We start from the raw sequence: 17,295 nt of genomic DNA, 5'->3' as shown, positions 1-17,295 counted from the left end.
ATGTTACGTATCCATCAGAAAACATATGAAGAAATGAAAAGAAGCGATGTGTGGCACCAACACTGGGAGTCTATTGAAGTTTTGAGGCAAGGGGTCACAGTCCTCACCAGGAATGGTCCTTGGCATTGGTGACTGAGACATAGGGAGCCCAAACAGAAGAATGAGGCCTGGCAGGCTGACCAGAGAAGTTGAGGCACTACATAGTCTGACAGCCTACCCTTCCCGGGACAGCTCACAAAATGTGTTGGCAATACATTTGCTCTTAATTTGTCTACCCCCTTGGATTTTCCAACAGCAGGTGGGATATCTAACTATCTTAATGTCTTGTATCGCGCATACACATAGTGAACACTGCTCCTATGCGCTATCCAGCTCTATCGTATGTTCCCTGGCAAATTTGCATTGATTGCTATATTGTAAACCACCAGATTTCTCTAAACACCTAAAGTATATATATATATATATATATATATATATATATATATATATATATATATATATATATATATATACACACACACACAGTGGTTGACAAATCACCAAAAAATCTACTCGCCACACAAAAAAATCTACTCGCCACCTAGTACCAAACGTGTGCTGCTTGGGCCAATATTTACTCGCCCGGGGGTTAAATCCACTCGCCCGGGGCGAGCAAATGTATAGGTTTGTCGAACACTGATATATATATATATATATATATATATATATATATATATATATATATATATATATATATATATATATATATATATATATATATGTATATATATTTGTGGGGTGTGTTACTAACTTATTAGCGAAACGCAACCCAAACACAAACTTGAATGTCATCCTGGGAGTACTCATATAGCCCCACCCCCTCCCAACACTGCCCACAATTTTCAATTTGACCCCGTATCCGAAAGGGAGATTACACAAGCGCTCCTCAAATTAAAACTAAGCAGCCAATGTGGACCTGACTTACTACAGTCCAAGTTCCTAAGACTTGGTGCCCCAGCAATTGCCAAACCAATTGCTTCCATAGTCAACTTTATCCTGTCTGCAGGCCATATCCCTAAGATCTGGAAAACTGTCAGAGTTGTCCCAATCTTCAAATGTGGGGACAAAAACACTAATCCCAACATGTGTCCATCTCGAGCTCTAACTTCAAACCCCTGGATATCACCTGTGGCGTCCCGCAAGGCTCTGTTCTGGGGCCCCCACTCTTCTCAGTGTTCATCAATGATCTTCCCAAAGCTTGCAAGGAAGCTTAAATACACGTGTATGCAGATGACACAATTCTATATGCACACAGCCATAGCCTCTCCGACCTTCAACACATACTTCAGTCTGACTTTTTGAGACTAGAAAACTGGATTTCCCAGTGTTTTTAAACACTGACAAGACTGTAACTATGGTATTTGGGACCAAGAATAAAATTTTAAAGCTTCCAGTGACTGAGCTCCAGATCAGAACCAACGCTAACACCACCCTAACTCCTGTTAGTAGTTTTAAATACCTGGGCATATGGTTTGACTCCCACTTAACATTCAGAATGCACATTGATACCCTAATCCAAACTATCCAGCACTCACTGTCTATAGAAATCATAAGTCAAAGATGGAATAATACCAAAAAACTTACAATTTAATATATACACAAGAGAACTAAAAACCAAAACCACATACCACAACCACTAAAAAATGCAACATAATAGAAAAAAAAAAACATAGGTAGTCCAGTGAAGGGATAGGGGGAGGAGGGAAACCTAAAGGATAAAGTATAAAGAAGGGGACAAGACAATACAATAATGGGTACAACAAGGGGAGACAGCAAGGGGGCAATGTTTCGGGGAACACCCCGTCGTCAGGCTTATTCCCCCTCGCTCCAAAGGAATAGAGGTGTATTTCCCTGTCCACACAACACACAGAGACATAATCAAGTCCCAAACAAAATTTAACAACCCCCCACACAAATAGAAGGACAAATCAGCTTTGCTATATGGCAATGGGTATATGTGATTTCCAGAGGAACAGTCAGTAGTAAAGACCAAGGTCAAACCACAGGTTATCTGTCTGCAAGTTCAAAGATCCTGCTCCTCTTACTGTATGTGCCAGGGGCGTCTGTGAGTCGCTGCACAGATAGGGAGTAATTAGAAGGATGAGATGACGGCATCTGCTAGCGACATGGTTGCTTAAAGGATATATGAGACAGCTGCTGGTGTACACCAGCAGAGAAGTACCCCTCTGTTCCTTTGGAGCGAGGGGGAACGTGCCTGACGGAAGGGTGTTCCCCAAAACGTTGCCCCCCGTGCTGTCTCCCCTTGTTGTACCCATTATTGTATTGTCTTATCCCCTTCTCCTTTGGTTTCCCTCCTCCCCCTATCCCTTCACTGGACTACCTATGTTTTTTTTTTCTATTATGTTGCATTTTTTAGTGGTTGTGGTGTGTGGTTTTGGTTTTTAGTTCTCTTGTGTATACATTAAATTATACATTTTTTGGTATTATTCCATCTTTGACTTATGATTTCTATAGACAGTGAGTGCTGGATAGTTTGCATTATTGTATTATTATTAGAGGAATTGGGTCCTCTTTTGTCCTTGGCACCCTGCACTGCATATATCTACTACTGATTTGTGAGTGCTATTTATCAGTATTTTGTTCTGGCACATTGATACACTGACATCCAAAACCTATGCCAAACTAGGTGTACTTTACAATAACAAATCCTCCCTAAGCCTGCTGGTCAGAAAGCGCATCGCACAGCAGATGTTAATGCCAATTATAGACTATGGAGACATAGTATATGGCTCGGCACCCCAAACCCACCTTAGCAAACTTGGCACCCTCTACAATTCAATTTGTCGTTTTGTTCTCCAATGCAATTACAACACACATCACTGCGAAATGCTCAAAGAACTAGATTGGTCATCACTCGAGTCTCGGTGCAAAGTTCACCTTTCCTTTCTTGCCTTCAAATACTTTCTGGGCAAGCTACCCATCTATCTGAGCGAGTTCCTCACTCCTACCACATGCAGCACTTATCATCTGAGATCCGACTCCAAAAGACTGGTCATGGTCCCAAGGCTCAACAAAGTATCCGGCCGCTCCTCCTTCTCTTACCGTGCACCCCAAAACTGGAACAACCTACCAGAGACTATCACATCCACCACCAGTTTAAGTTGTTTCAAAACTAAAGTTGTCTCACATTTTAATCTGGTCTGTAACTGTTACATAAGCCTATAATATACATCTTCTCTAACTGTGCATGCAATGTATTGTATATAATGTATACCCTGTTAATTTATGTAACTGTATTTGTAACCATGTATTATTTGTCATTTTAACTATGTCCAGGACATACTTGAAAACGAGAGGTAACTCTCAATGTATTACTTCCTGGTAAAACATTTTGTAAATAAATCAATAAATAAAGTGACTAATCAGCACAACAAATGCCTGCTCTATTACAGAACACGTGGGTATGTGTACCTCATTACACCACACCTCTGCTGGAGTCTGAGGATGAACAAGAGTGGGGAAGGGGGCTAGAAGTCCGGCATTCATATCCTGCATCACCTGCGGGGTAAAAAAGCAAAAATGTCATTATTTATAAATATTCTAAGCTCCCATTCAGTAAAGGATGGTGCACTTTGGCTCATCTTCACTAACATTGAATTAAAAAAGAGTTAGGGTGTGACAGGGTAAATAAACGTCACCAGCCATACAGTATGCCTGGCAGACTTATCTGTGTGCAGCAGTGAGGAGGTTAACTTTCAGCTGAGTTAATTAGTCTGAGCCCAGCTGCCTCATCAAGGTGTTTTAAAACCCCAAGGCTGTACACACATGCAGGCTAGCTGGTCAGGGGACAGGAGTGAAATGCTGAAGTAAGATTACTGCTACAAGGTCTGTTTTCAAAGTACATGTTTGATGAACTGTCTGTGTCCTGCATGCTGAAAAGAAGCTGTCTTGTTTTTCTATGCTGAAGAGAAGCTATTTTGTTTTTGTATGCTGACAAGAAGCTGTTTTGTTTTTGTGTGCTGTAATTTTTAAGGCTCAATAAATAAGCCTTATCAAGAAAACCCGCGTATGGTTGCATGTACCCTGCAACATATGGTGTCAGAAGTGCCGGGATGTTGAGAGGCCCCTGCAGTTGAAGGGACACACACACAAAAATGGAAAAAAAATGGAATTTTTTTAAAAAGAGTTTCTGTGCGAGCAGGCCCAACTACAGACAGAGAGAGATGAAAGACTATTGCAGCAGCAAACCCAGCTCATAACACAGCAGCAGGCAGCACAGGATGAGCGGATGGCCAGGCTGCTGACCCAATTCCAGGGTTCTGCCAGTGCAGAACTTGCGAACAAACCCCCGGTCCTCCTGAGGAAAATGGCTCCGAATGAGGATCAGAGGCTTTTCTACTGAATTTGAAAGGGTTGCCGAAGCCCAGGGCTGGTCTGCAGACCGCTGGGCAATCGCTTTGGCCCCACTCCTTATAGGAGAAGCCCAGGCCGCATAACAGGGCCTCCCAGCAGACCAGGCAATGGATTACAAACAAGTAAAAGCCGCCATACTGGATCGCTTAGGTCTGACCCCAGAGACCTACCGGCAGCAGTTCCGGAACCTGAAGTACACCTCTAAGATGAGACCCCGGGTCCTAGCTCAGCAGTTATTGGACTTGTGTAACCGCTGGATACAACCTGAGCAACACACTAAGGAGACTGTTCTTGAACAAGTTGTGTTGGAATAATTCCTACAAGTAATAACCCCTTCCGCACGCTCTTGGGTAAAATGCCATGCTGCTGATACCCTGGCTTTGGGGAACCGACTCGAGAACTTCCTTGGGGCCGAGGACCAGGCGAGTGTCTTGGACCCGACGGATCCGGCTTTACCGGCACTTGCGGATGCCCAAAGAGGGAGACCGGACCAACGGGGAAACTACGGCCCCTCCATACGCACCACCAAGTGCCACGAAAGGAGCAGTCCTTCCAACAAGGGAGAGGTCCAAATGCCGGGCACCGCCGAGACCCTCATCCACTTCCTGATGTCGGCTTGTCGCCAAATGAGAGTAAACTTCCGAGGACGTCGCCCACAGGAACCACCAGTTGCCTGGTCTCCAGTATCCGGTCCAGCGGAGCGCTATCCATGGCATCCTCATGCAAGGGAACCCTCTCCATGCTCCGCCTGCAGAGAACATGGCCACCGGCATGTTGACTGTCCACAGGTGGATTGTTCCAGCAGGACCGTTGCCTCAGCATTCACTGGAGAAAATTACAAGCACAGGCTACTTCCATCCCAGATTGGGGGTAAAACCGTCCAGGCCCTTGTAGATTCAGGCTCTGGGAAAACTTTGGTCTTCCAGGAACTGTTACCGCCTGACGTGTGTTCCTTTGACTCCCCATGGAGTATAGAATGTATACACGGCGATGTAAAACGGTATCCGACGGCCAAAATCCGGCTACCGGTAAAAGATCAGGAGGCCTACCTCAAAGCAGGAGTCGCTCCTTGGCTCCCTTCCCCCGTTGTGCTCGGTCGGGACTGGCCTTTCTTTTCAGACCTAATGGCTCCAGTCTCTCACGAGGAGCCATATTCTATGGCTCAGGAGAACCCTTGTAAACTGTTCCCCTTCTCGGCAGACCTTTTCCCCAGTAGACACAGGGTTCCAAAGACTCGAAAGCAGAGACGCTCTGACAAACAAGCCTGGTTGCATAAATCTGGGTCTCAAGGTGACCGTACTAGTAGCCAGAAGTCACAAGTGAAGGGTGGGGATGGCCAAAAAGGATGGGGATATGGGCCCTGGAGATTTACCAGACCGATACCTCCCTGATTTTCGCCAGAGGCAAAGGGAAGAACCAGTCCTTGCTAGACAATATGATAAAGTGGTAAAAATTGATGAGCAGATATCGAATGCACAGGGGTGATAGTATTCCCCCATTTTGAATTGTCAAATGATATCCTGTATAGGGTGAATAGGCAGACACAAACAGGGGAGGTCACCAGACAGATATTGGTTCCCAAGGCGTTTGTTAAATCTGTATTCACCCTAGCCCATACTGTCCCTTGGGGTGGTCACCATGGTAGGGATAAAACCTTGGACCGTATTTCGTTTCGATTCTATTGGCCAGGGATGCATAGTGATATTGCTAAGTTATGTGCGGCATGTCCTGAGTGCCCGCTAACTAGTCCGAAGGGACAAAAACCAGCCCCCTCGGTTCCTCTATCCTTGTTGTCAGTTCCCTTTGAGAGAATTGGAGTAGACTTGGTAGGACCTATAGAACCTTCTGCGAAAGGACAGAGGTTTATTCTCGTAAAAGTTGACTATGCAACAAGATATCCTGAGGCAGTGAGTGTTAAGATTTATTGCACACTTTAAAACCCCACCTTTATTTGCTTCAGAGTCCAACAAACCTGTACAACACTGTTATTCCATTTCACCCTCCCACCTGTGCTCCCCCATCTCTTTCTCTTGTTTTCCTCCACTCATAAGGATCCTGGGTAGATCCTTGTTTGGGGTTTGAGTTACAGGAGGAGAAAAAGAAGCAGAGGCCACCTTACCTACTTCTAAGGTTGCTATTTTACATCTATCCCGCACTTATTATATACACAGGTAGCGCCCGGGTATTTTGATTTCCATTAACGCCCTTATAAGAATACTCTGCAATATGTATTGGACCTTAGGAAGCGCCTAGATGTGGTCGGCCATTTTGCTAGGGAGAATCTTAGATCAGCCCAGGACAGTCAGGAGAGACATTACAATCAAAATGCTCGTATGAGAGTGTTTCACCCGGGAGACCAGGTGATGTTATTGTTACCCAGTTGTGAGAGCAAACTCCTAGCCAAATGGCAGGGCCCATTCGAAGTACTCTGCCGCATGGATGATATGGATTACGAGATTCTCAACCAGGGTACATGAAGGGTAAACAAATTTACCATGTGAACTTGCTGAAACCCTGGAAGGTGCAGCGGTCTCTATTCATCTACCCGGTGGAGGAGGAAACGGACCTGGGTCCTCAGCCCCCACGGGGGAACATCTGTGGTGACGAGGAAGTCCCAATGGGTAGACAATTGTCCTCTGAACAAAAAGGGGACTTGTTAGAAATAATTACACAATTCAATTATGTTTTTTCTGATTTACCAGGGCAAACTAATTTAGTTTCACATGTGATGGAGACAGCACCTGGGGTAAAAGTATGTTCCCGTCCTTATAGGTTGCCTGAAAGCCGTAAGGCCCTGGTAGAGAAGGAGATACAAGAAATGCTACACTTAGGCGTGATTGAGGAATCATGCAGTGAATGGTGTAGTCCGCTAGTTATGGTCCCTAAACCCGATGGGAAGGTAAGATTTTGTGTGGACCTCCAAAAGGTCAATGCGGTATCCAAGTTTGACGCATATGCGATGCCAAGGGTGGACGAGTTAATTGACGCCCTTGGTAACGCAGAATATATATATCCACGCTGGACTTAACAAAAGGATACTGGCAAATACCTGTAGAGGAAAAGTCCAAATGCAAAACAGCCTTTGCCACTCCCATGGGTTTATACCAGTTTGTGACAATGCCATTTGGACTGCATGGAGCCCCAGCCACGTTTCAGAGGCTCATGGATAAAGTGCTGAGACCTCATAGGGCTTATGCCGCAGCCTACCTAGATGACATTGTCATTAATAGTAAACACTGGCGGGCCCATCTAAATAGGCTGAAAGCGGTCCTCAAATCTCTAAGAGAGGCAGGGCTCACAGCCAACCCTAAGAAATGTGCCTTAGGTAAGGCGGAAACCAAATACTTAGGGTATGCAGTGGGAGGTGGAAAAGTAAAGCCACTTTCCAACAAGGTAGTTGCCCTGAAAGAAGTTCCGACCCCCCAAACAAAAACGCAGGTACGCTCTCTGCTGGGTTTAGCAGGGTACTATCGGCGGTTCATCCCCAACTACTCGGAAGTTGCAGCCCATTTACGGACCTCACAAAAAAAGTGTGCTCCTACACAAGTGGTATGGTCAAGGGAGTGTCAGAGAGCCTTTGTGGACATAAAAAGGTACCTATCAGAGGGTCCTGTCCTTAAAAGCCCAGTCTTTAACAGGCCTTTTTTTAGTGCAAACCGATGTATCAGAGATAGGGCTAGGGGCAGTGGTGTCACAACAGTTTCATGGAGTGTAATATCCAATCCTTTTTCTGAGTAGGAAATTGTTCCCGAGGGAAAATAACTACTCAGTGATTGAGGAGTGCCTCGCAGTAAAGTGGGCAATCGAGGCTTTGAGGCATTACCTGGCAGGAGTCCATTTTACTCTGGTGACATACCATGCTCCATTGAAGTGGTTAAGTACTATGAAAGACTCTAATGCTAGGTTGTGACCAGCTGGTATATGGCCCTCCAACCCTTCTCGTTTGAGATTCAGCGCAGACCTGGAAAAAAAAATGTGAATGCTGATTTCTTCTCTAGCGAAGGGGTGGATGGTCGGGCTTCAGCCGCGCGTGGCCCCAGCCACACACTAACAGGGGAGGAATGTGACAGGGTAAATAAACGTCACCAGCCATATACCTGGCAGACTTATCTGTAGTGCAGCAGTGCACCAGTGAGGAGGTTAAGTTTCAGCTGAGTTAATTAGTCTGAGCCCAGCTGTCTCATCAAGGTGTTTTAAAACCCCCAGGCTGTACACACATGCAGGCTAGCTGGTCAGGAGACAGGAGTGAAATGCTGAAGTAAGATTACTGCTACAAGGTCTGTTTTCAAAGTACATGTTTGATGAACTGTCTGTGTCCTGCATACTGATAAGAAGCTGTCTTGTTTTTCTATGCTGAAGAGAAGCTATTTTGTTTTTGTATGCTGACAAGAAGCTGTTTTGTTTTTGTGTGCTGTAAATTTTAAGGCTCAATAAATAAGCCTTATCAAGAAAATCCGCGTGTGGTTGCATGTACCCTGCAACAGAGGGTGTGATAAAGTGTACATTCCTAACATTTTTGTGTGCTGAAGTGCTCATTACAAATTTGTAAACTCTGGAAAATATAATGAAAAACTATACTAGCCACTAATGCAGGCACAAAAGCAGGCTAAAAGTTTTTGCACGAGCTGCATCAACCGAATAAAAATATCAATGTAAACACACACACATACAGTACCACAAAAGAATGTGGCAGACAAAGTGTTCTGGAAAAATTATGCATTCATTATTATATATATATATATATATATATATATATATATATATATATATATATATATATATATATATATATATATATATATATATATAGATATAGATATAGATATAGATATAGACTATATATATAGAGTATATATATATACTATACACATTTGTAGTTATGGTGGGTAAAAAAGGCAACAAAAAACCTCCACCATTAGCATATAACCAATAAAGAATATCGCTTGTGAGCACATTCACATGTCTTAGACAGGTCTGCAACCCTGCCTTCCAACCATTATCACCTAGCATGCAGTGCTCCCACTGCAGCAAAGGATTCTGGGAAATGACATACAAATGAGAACACAATGTGTCACCTTTTGCCTGGAATATCTATTCACATGGAGCCCATACAAGCAAATGCATTGCCGTTCACACAGCTTTTAAGCACAGCATGGGACTAGCAAAGCAAGTCAAACCACTCACAGACATGTTTATACCTTGATGGGAATCATCCGTGTTGGTTTATACTTGCTTTGCAATATTTCTAGGCTGGGTGGGTTTACCATATAGATTTTAAGTTATGGTGGGTGAAAAAGGTAAAAAAAAAAAACCTCCACCGTTAGCACATAACCAATAAAGAATATCGCTTGTGAGCACATTCACGTCTTAGACAGGTCTGCAACCCTGCCTTCCAACCATTATCACCTAGCATGCAGTGCTCCCACTGCAGCAAAGGATTCTGGGAAATGACATGCAAATGAGCACACACTGAGTCAAAAAGTAAGCATCCCTCAGGGGAAGGAGAGTCCTTCATCCATAGGTAAAAAGCGTTCTTCATCTCAAACACTTCTAATGCATTAAAGGTTTCCGGGGTTGCAGCTTGTAGTCCAGATAGAGTCTGTTACCTCCCTGTGAAAAGGACAGATCTGTGCTACTAAGTACTCCAGAGGTCACACGAACAAAACACCTCAATCCAAATCCATTATTGTGCTGGTTTTTCATTTGCTACTATTTAGTATATTTTGTACTGTCTTTGGATATTATAATTTTTTTATTTATCACATTGTAGTATTTCACAATAAATGTATATATATTTAATATTTGGCATAATGAGTGCATCATTCCTCCTGTACACTTTGCATGCCACATTCTTTTGTGGTATGTGTGCGTTTACATCAATTTATAAACTCACCCAAAAGCCCCTTATCTCATCTGCTCTGTATTGGATGAGTGACGGAGGATATGGGTATCATGACAGGAGCCCACAAATCCCCCAAGAACATTCAGAATTTGCAATGTAGCATCACATACCACACCGAGGGAATGGAAATGTTTACTTTTGAAATATTTATCCTCTCAAAGGCCCAGAAGAGTATGCCTTCACCTATATACTCAGGGCTGCATGCAAGCCACCCCCAAATCCTCTGCAATTTCCATATCATCTACCTCTCCCACACCCACTCACAGCCAATCACCCCTCAAAACCAATCCCTCTCCCATACATACACCCACAACACAACACAACTCATACCCAATCCCTCTCCCATACCAAAACCCACACCCACTGCCACACCAAGACCCACACTTAATTCGTCTGTCACACCCATTCGCTTATCACTCCCTCTCCCACATCAACTCCCACGCACAAATCCCTTTCCCACACCAGAGATTTATCGTATACTCTAAGCACGGCTGTAGTCTGTTTCTGTCTCATTATCTGACTCTCAATAACATTCCCTCTCACTCCCTCCCTTTCTCTTCTCTGCTAGCATAAGTGGCTCACCCTGCAGCCACGGAAACTCCACTGTGATGGGAGGGGGTGACGAGGCTACAAATTAAAGTTTTAAGCCCATCTGGTTACCCCTGAAACCGTGGGGTCCTTGGCAGATACCTAGCACCATAAGGCAGGGGCCAGGGATAATACATGTGAAAAATAAAGTGACCCCTGCTTTTCCTGTTTCATGTTCCCTTTGCCCTAAAAACATGAAACTTCTTGTGTGTAAGTTTTATGTGGGATATTTGTGTAAAAATGCAATTATTTTGTTTGCAGGAGTTCGGGGCCCAAAGATACCGGTAGTCCCCTAATTCTCCCCGATGTGCAGGTACCATTTGTCAGAACACGAATGGAATTACACCGGGGCTTCCTGGTGTCCACCAGACTCCTGGTTTTCGAGTCCAGATATCCCAGATCCATCTCCCGCACAGATATGGGTCTCCTCAAGAGATATTGGGGCCTATGGTATAATCCTCGATAAAAAAAATCGCTGTGCTGTTTACACCGCCAGTATTGATAGCGTTGCTATCACAGTATTCAGAAAGCCTCGATTACCTGTGATAGCAAAATTCCCAAAACTGGCGAGTAGCCGGCGGCTTGATGATCGCCTCTCTGAAAAGGGCTTACCTGGCGATTTCTTTCAGCTGCAGAGAGAGCTGCACAGAGAGAGCCACCTCTCCCTGCGCATACTGTAGTGCCGACGAGTATTCTAAAACAAATCTGGGGCAATCACCAACAAGACCTGGGTTCATGCTGGGTACATGCTGGGTACATGCTGCAACATTTCTGCAGACAGACTAATGGCCCATCGGATTAACAGCGGGGGTCCCTGGCAGTCCCATTCAAACTGAATTGGACTGCCAGGGACCCCTGCTGTGTTAATCCGATGGGCCATTAGTCTCTGCAGAAATGTCACTGAAATGTTGCAGCATGTACCCAGCATGTACCTGGATCTTGGTGATAGCCCCAGATTTTCCAAGGCAAGTTTAAGGCAAGTTTTAGAATACTCGTCGGCGCACCTCTATCTCTCCACCGATCAAAAGTTTTTAATATAAATGTTAATACCAGTGTAGATGAGCAGGGGGTCTCCGGAGCAAAACCTTGTTGATTTGAGGTCCGGGGACCCCCTGCTTCCCGAGATACAGGCCCTGTATGGGGTGTTGGTATCTCCTATGCATTTAAATGAACCACGTCACGTGACCGTGGGATTTAAATCCATAGGAGTTACCGGCACCCCATAACGGAGCCTGTATCTCGGGAAGCAGGGGGTCCCCGGACCTCAAATTAACAAGGTTCTGCTCCGAGACTCCCTGCTACAATATAGTAATATTAACATTACAATTACTATGGTAATGAAGCTGCTTTAATGACATTTTTACCAATAGTGTGCAGGAGCAGGGGGTCTCCACATTGATTTCAGCCTCAGGGATCCCCTGCTGCCCGAGTTACAAGCACTGGTAATTAAATACCCCGGTCACATGACGCAGGTGATTTTAAAATGGCGGCGGTACTGGCACCCGATGCCCCATACCAGGGCCTGTAACTCAGTAAGCAGGGGGTCCCTGAGGCTGAAATCAAAGTGGTTCAGCTCAAGAGACCTCCTGCTCCCACACGCTATTAATAAAAATTACATATTCATTACCTTAGCGGCTATCCGTTAAGGCAATGAAGGGTTTAAGGCACAATAGCAGCTTTATTGGGGTAGAGGGGGTGAGTGAAGGGGGTACTTGGTGCAGAGTGGGTTATTAGGCCTACTTAGAAGGTAGCAGGAGGAGTTAACCCCTTCATTACCATAGCGGTAGTAACTGCCGTGGTAATGAAGGGGTTATACCCCCCCCCCCTTGTGACCCAGCCGGTAGGCCTAATAACCCATCCTGGGCCAAGTACCCCCTTCACCCAATCCCTCTACCCCCCAATAAACATTACAATACCTACTACCCACCAATACACAACCCACCCAACCCCTGCACCCCCACATAAAAGCATTTTAAATTTTTTAATGAACAGGATTGATACCAGAGGCCGGCGGCAGTCATATGGTGGTCCCCACGGGTGTTCTTTGGCCTCCAGGTGGTCCCGCGGGTGTCCAAGGGGCCCCAAAGGGGTCCCTGGGAGGTCCCTGCGGGTGTCCAGGGATCCTCCATTGGTTGCCACGGATGTTCGTGGGCCAAGAGAGGACTTAGAATTTTTTTTATTTTCCTTCCTTGGATTTATGCTGGGAGTCTCCGGAGCTAATACACATTAATATCAGCACCGGGAACCCTCTGCATTAATCAGATGCAATAAAAATGCATTTACAGGCAACTTCATTACCTTAGCAGCTAACTGCTAATGCAATGAAGGTGTTAAGGAACAACGGCAGGTTTATTGGGGGGTACTTGGCCCTTCACTCACCCCCTCTGCCCCAATAAACATTACAATATGTACTAACCACAAATACACAACACACCCACACCTTGTACCCCCACATAAAAGTATTTTTTATTTGTTATACACAGGATTGATACCAGAGGTCGGCGGGGACTTGGGTGGTCCCCATGGGTGTCCGTGGGCCTCCAGGTGGTTCTCGTGGGTGTCTGGGGGCCCACGTGGGTACTCGGGTGGTCTCCGCAGGTGTCTGTGGGTCCCCGCTGGCCTGCGGTACCAATCCTGTTCTGAAAAAATTAAAAGTGCAATACATGGGTATAAATACAACACCCCAACCCACCCCCCCCCCATGCATACAGTACAGTAATGGTCAAAATTACTATTATCCACATATGGATAATAGTGCATTTGCCCATTTAAAATAAAACATCAATCAGCAGCATAAAGTAAATAAAACTTGCACCCTGCGAGCTTGCAAGAATGAAAGCCCATCCTCATCATCATCCATGTCCTCGGTTGCCAGAAACAATACAATAAAAAATACAATCTAATGGCCCCTAACGTTTAACCACCTTAGCGGTTATTAACCACTATGGTAATTAAGGGGTTAACCCACCCTCCCCCAACACCCACCCTGAGGCTTAACCGCCTACCGACCCAGGGCCCTACTAACCCCACTACCCATTCATTGACACAGTGTTAAAGCATGCCCATATAATATGTGCGTTCTTTGCCACTATGGCTAAACAGAATTGATATGCTGCACACCACAACTAAATAATACATTTAATATTACTGGTGCTGCTAGTTCAATGGGTACCTGTACTGGTAATCCAGATCTGAACTGCTGAAAAGGAAATCCAACGCATTGCGGGTTTGCTGAATAGAAAAATGTATTGCGCCACACAACGTTTCGACCATGAAGGTCTTTATCAAGTGGCAGATATCCAATTTGTGAAGGGAGCGATTTTCAGGAACACCCCAAAAGGGAAAAAAACACAACAATAGTGTAATAAAATCACACAATAGTAGAACATCTAAGATCTTGGCTCGAGTGAATCTCCTACTTACAACAGGTAAGTGAAGAGTCCGCGTTTTGGCAGGAAAACAGGATTGGAGGATGTTCAGGAGCACTCTCACTCAGGGTTGCATTCATGTAAAACAGCAAGGAGAGACCATGGTATGGACCAATGGGAACAGAATTTATAAGGTAAAAACATATCAAATGTACTCACAATATGTACATCATTTGTGGACACATAAAGGTATCTTTTGAGGCGATGTGGTGCGCATCAGGAAGGGTGATAGCCTGGCCTTTCGGTTTGAAACTCCCTCGATCCGATCACGGTAGCCGGCGTCTGACGTCACATCCGTCGAAGACGAACAACTTCTGGTAGGGCGGAGGGCAGGAACAGATGGCAAGACGGCACGAAAGACTCTTCACCTTTGTCTCTAAGATAGGAGAGGCTGCATGCGGTGTACAAGCTCTACGCGTTTCGCTGATCTAAAGTCAACTTCCTCAGGAGAAACACTTTATCAAGTGACAGGCATGTTAAAAATGAGGAAATACCTTGTATAAATATATATCCCCAAAACAAGAAGAAAATTTAAAACCATGTGAAAATATTCAACAGCTGTCCCACATTGTTCTCATTTAATTAAGTCTCTCCTCCCTCACATCATGAATGTCCATAGTTCCGCGTTTAGACAGTGAGTGACGTCATCTGCGCTCCGATAGGCTCCTCTGCCTTCCATAATCTCGCAAGGATTCGGGACATCTCTTCTACGTATGCACCGTCCGTCTTTGCGTTCCACAGGCCGGTACTTCCGCGTTCCAGCGTTGGTGACGCCATCGCGTTCTTCTGGTCCAATGTGATGTCCCGCGTCGTCATCTGTAGATTATTATGTGCAGGAACACATTGCACATGCGTCAACACTCTACTGAAAATGCTTGCAGTTTGTGGTTCTGTCTGAAAATGAATCCGGGCAGCATCCTTAATAGTCACTGCTCCTTCCGGTCTTAATGTGAGAGAGAGACAAAATTAGAGAGCATGTTCCCTAAGAGCTGTGCCTTGAACCCGAGTGCTCAATGTGTGATTGGTTAAAATCAATAAAAATGGAATGCAAAACAGTCTCTTGTTACTTTTATGCTATGATCTAACTAATTCTATAAGGCACAAAAATTATAGAAAAGACTACAGTAGCAGCAGCCACACATCCTGTAGACAAATAAAGATATTAGTATACAATATTAACTCCTTGATAAGAAACAGTTACAGTATACGATATGTAATCATTGGGACCCCTGGGATATACTGTGTCAAGTGTATATGTCCAGAAGGATTCCATCTGTAACAACACTGTATCCCTATTCTGACCAGCACTTACTTTTTTTTAACTTGCTCGATGCCCATTAGCCTCAAGATGTGATTGTATGTTTAAATTCTACACAGTGTGTAATCAGTGTAGTATCATCAGATTTATTATTAATTCTACTTTTATGTTCAATAAATCTGGTCTTCAATATTCTACTGGTCTTACCAACATAAATGAGACCACACAGGCATTTTATAATGTATATAACATGTGTGCTTGTACAAGTAATTCTACTTTTTATTTTACATTTCCCACCACTCCTAAGGTGGCTAAATAACTACCTGTCGTCAGGCTATTACATACCGAGCAGTTAAAACACCTATAGCATCCTGGTTTAGGGTAGCTCAAGAAATGTGGTACCGAATAATGCTCCTTTCTATCTGCGTGTATAAGGATATCCATCAGGTTTTCTCCTCTTTGGTAGACCTGGGGTAATCTTTACATACAGGACCCAATGAGATGTCTGTTTGTAGTTGTCATGGTAGCTAGTGATAGGTTATAATACACACCAAAATATCTGGGTTGAATTGAACACGACTTAGATATAATAAATATAGTTTATTCCTTAAAAAGGTGAACACACAAGATATACAAATAACAGACAAGAATTAGCACTTACTTAAGGGTTGGACAATGAAGCAATCAGGATACAGGATTGGCAATTCAGTAATGGGGAACTCTAGCTGCTTTTCTAGCAGCTATACCTGCTGCTTTTCCTCCCCGGCTACCACTAGCCCTTCTTCTCCTACTGAGACCTTGTGCTGGCTACCTACCTGCAGCCTTCCCTCACTCCGCTTCTCCCTAGCTAGTCCTAACCTGGATACCTGAGTGAGGCCATCTCCCTGACACTGCCTCCCCATTACCGGGGAGGAGCCCAGGGACCCCGCTGCAGAAGCACCTGCCTTGGCTCCTGGCTGGCAGGTAATCTGGGGGTCGTCAAACTTTGCCACTGCCCCTGATACCCCCAGCCCATAGCCAGGCGACAACAGTGGGGCTCTAAACCGAGAGACCCCCTGATGCTCTGCCAGGGTAATGGGGAAATCTAGCTGGCTCACTTGCTGCCTTTCCTCCCCGCTTCCCACTGGCCCACCCAACCCTCTCCCAGGCAATCCTACCCTAGAGCTGGGGGCTAAAGAGCTAGCCACTCTCCCTGAAGCTGTGCCCCCATTACCGGAGACGAGCTCAGGGTTGCTGGTGCGGATGCACCCGCCTTGGCTCCTGGCTGGTAGGTATCCCTGGGGTGGTCTAACTGTGCCACAACCCCTGGTACCTCCAGCCCATAGCAAGGCTGCAACAGTGGGGCTCTTAACTGAGAGTCCCCTTGATGCTCCCCCATGGTATTGGGAAAGCCTAGCTGCCCTACAAGCTGCTTTTCCTTCCCATCCCCTGGTAACCCTATCTCCTGCCACCCACCAGTCACTCCTACAAGGGAACAACAGGGTACAATCATAGGAAAAAATAAGCCAGGGTCAGTTTGCGACTGGGTCTGGCTTACCTCGCTGGTCCCCGAAGAGACCGTCACCTTCATAGGTCCCGATTACAGGGGGACTGGAGTGGCCGCCGCTGGCATCATCTTGGCCGGGAAGCAACGGGCAACTGCCGCAACAGCTCCCGGGTTCGGCACAGGGAAAATGGTGCAGACATGGGTCCCAGGTCCTCGTGGA

The 17,295-nt window shown here is 45.2% G+C and overlaps 1 long non-coding RNA gene across 1 annotated transcript in view; it reads right to left on the bottom strand.

Annotated features, from left to right (window-relative positions):
• Nucleotides 1–3,480: 3,480 nt before the first annotated feature.
• The window catches only part of LOC142488624 (uncharacterized), a 65,287-nt gene continuing 51,472 nt past the window's right edge, over nucleotides 3,481–17,295 (bottom strand). Inside the window, exon 3 of the long non-coding RNA XR_012799540.1 lies at nucleotides 3,481–3,558. This is a non-coding gene — a long non-coding RNA (uncharacterized LOC142488624). The remainder of the gene's footprint in view (nucleotides 3,559–17,295) is intronic.

This window comes from Ascaphus truei, chromosome 2 (genome assembly GCF_040206685.1).
Source record: "Ascaphus truei isolate aAscTru1 chromosome 2, aAscTru1.hap1, whole genome shotgun sequence".
Classification (NCBI taxonomy): Eukaryota; Metazoa; Chordata; class Amphibia; order Anura; family Ascaphidae; genus Ascaphus; species Ascaphus truei.
This window is presented reverse-complemented; position numbering and strand designations above follow the sequence as displayed.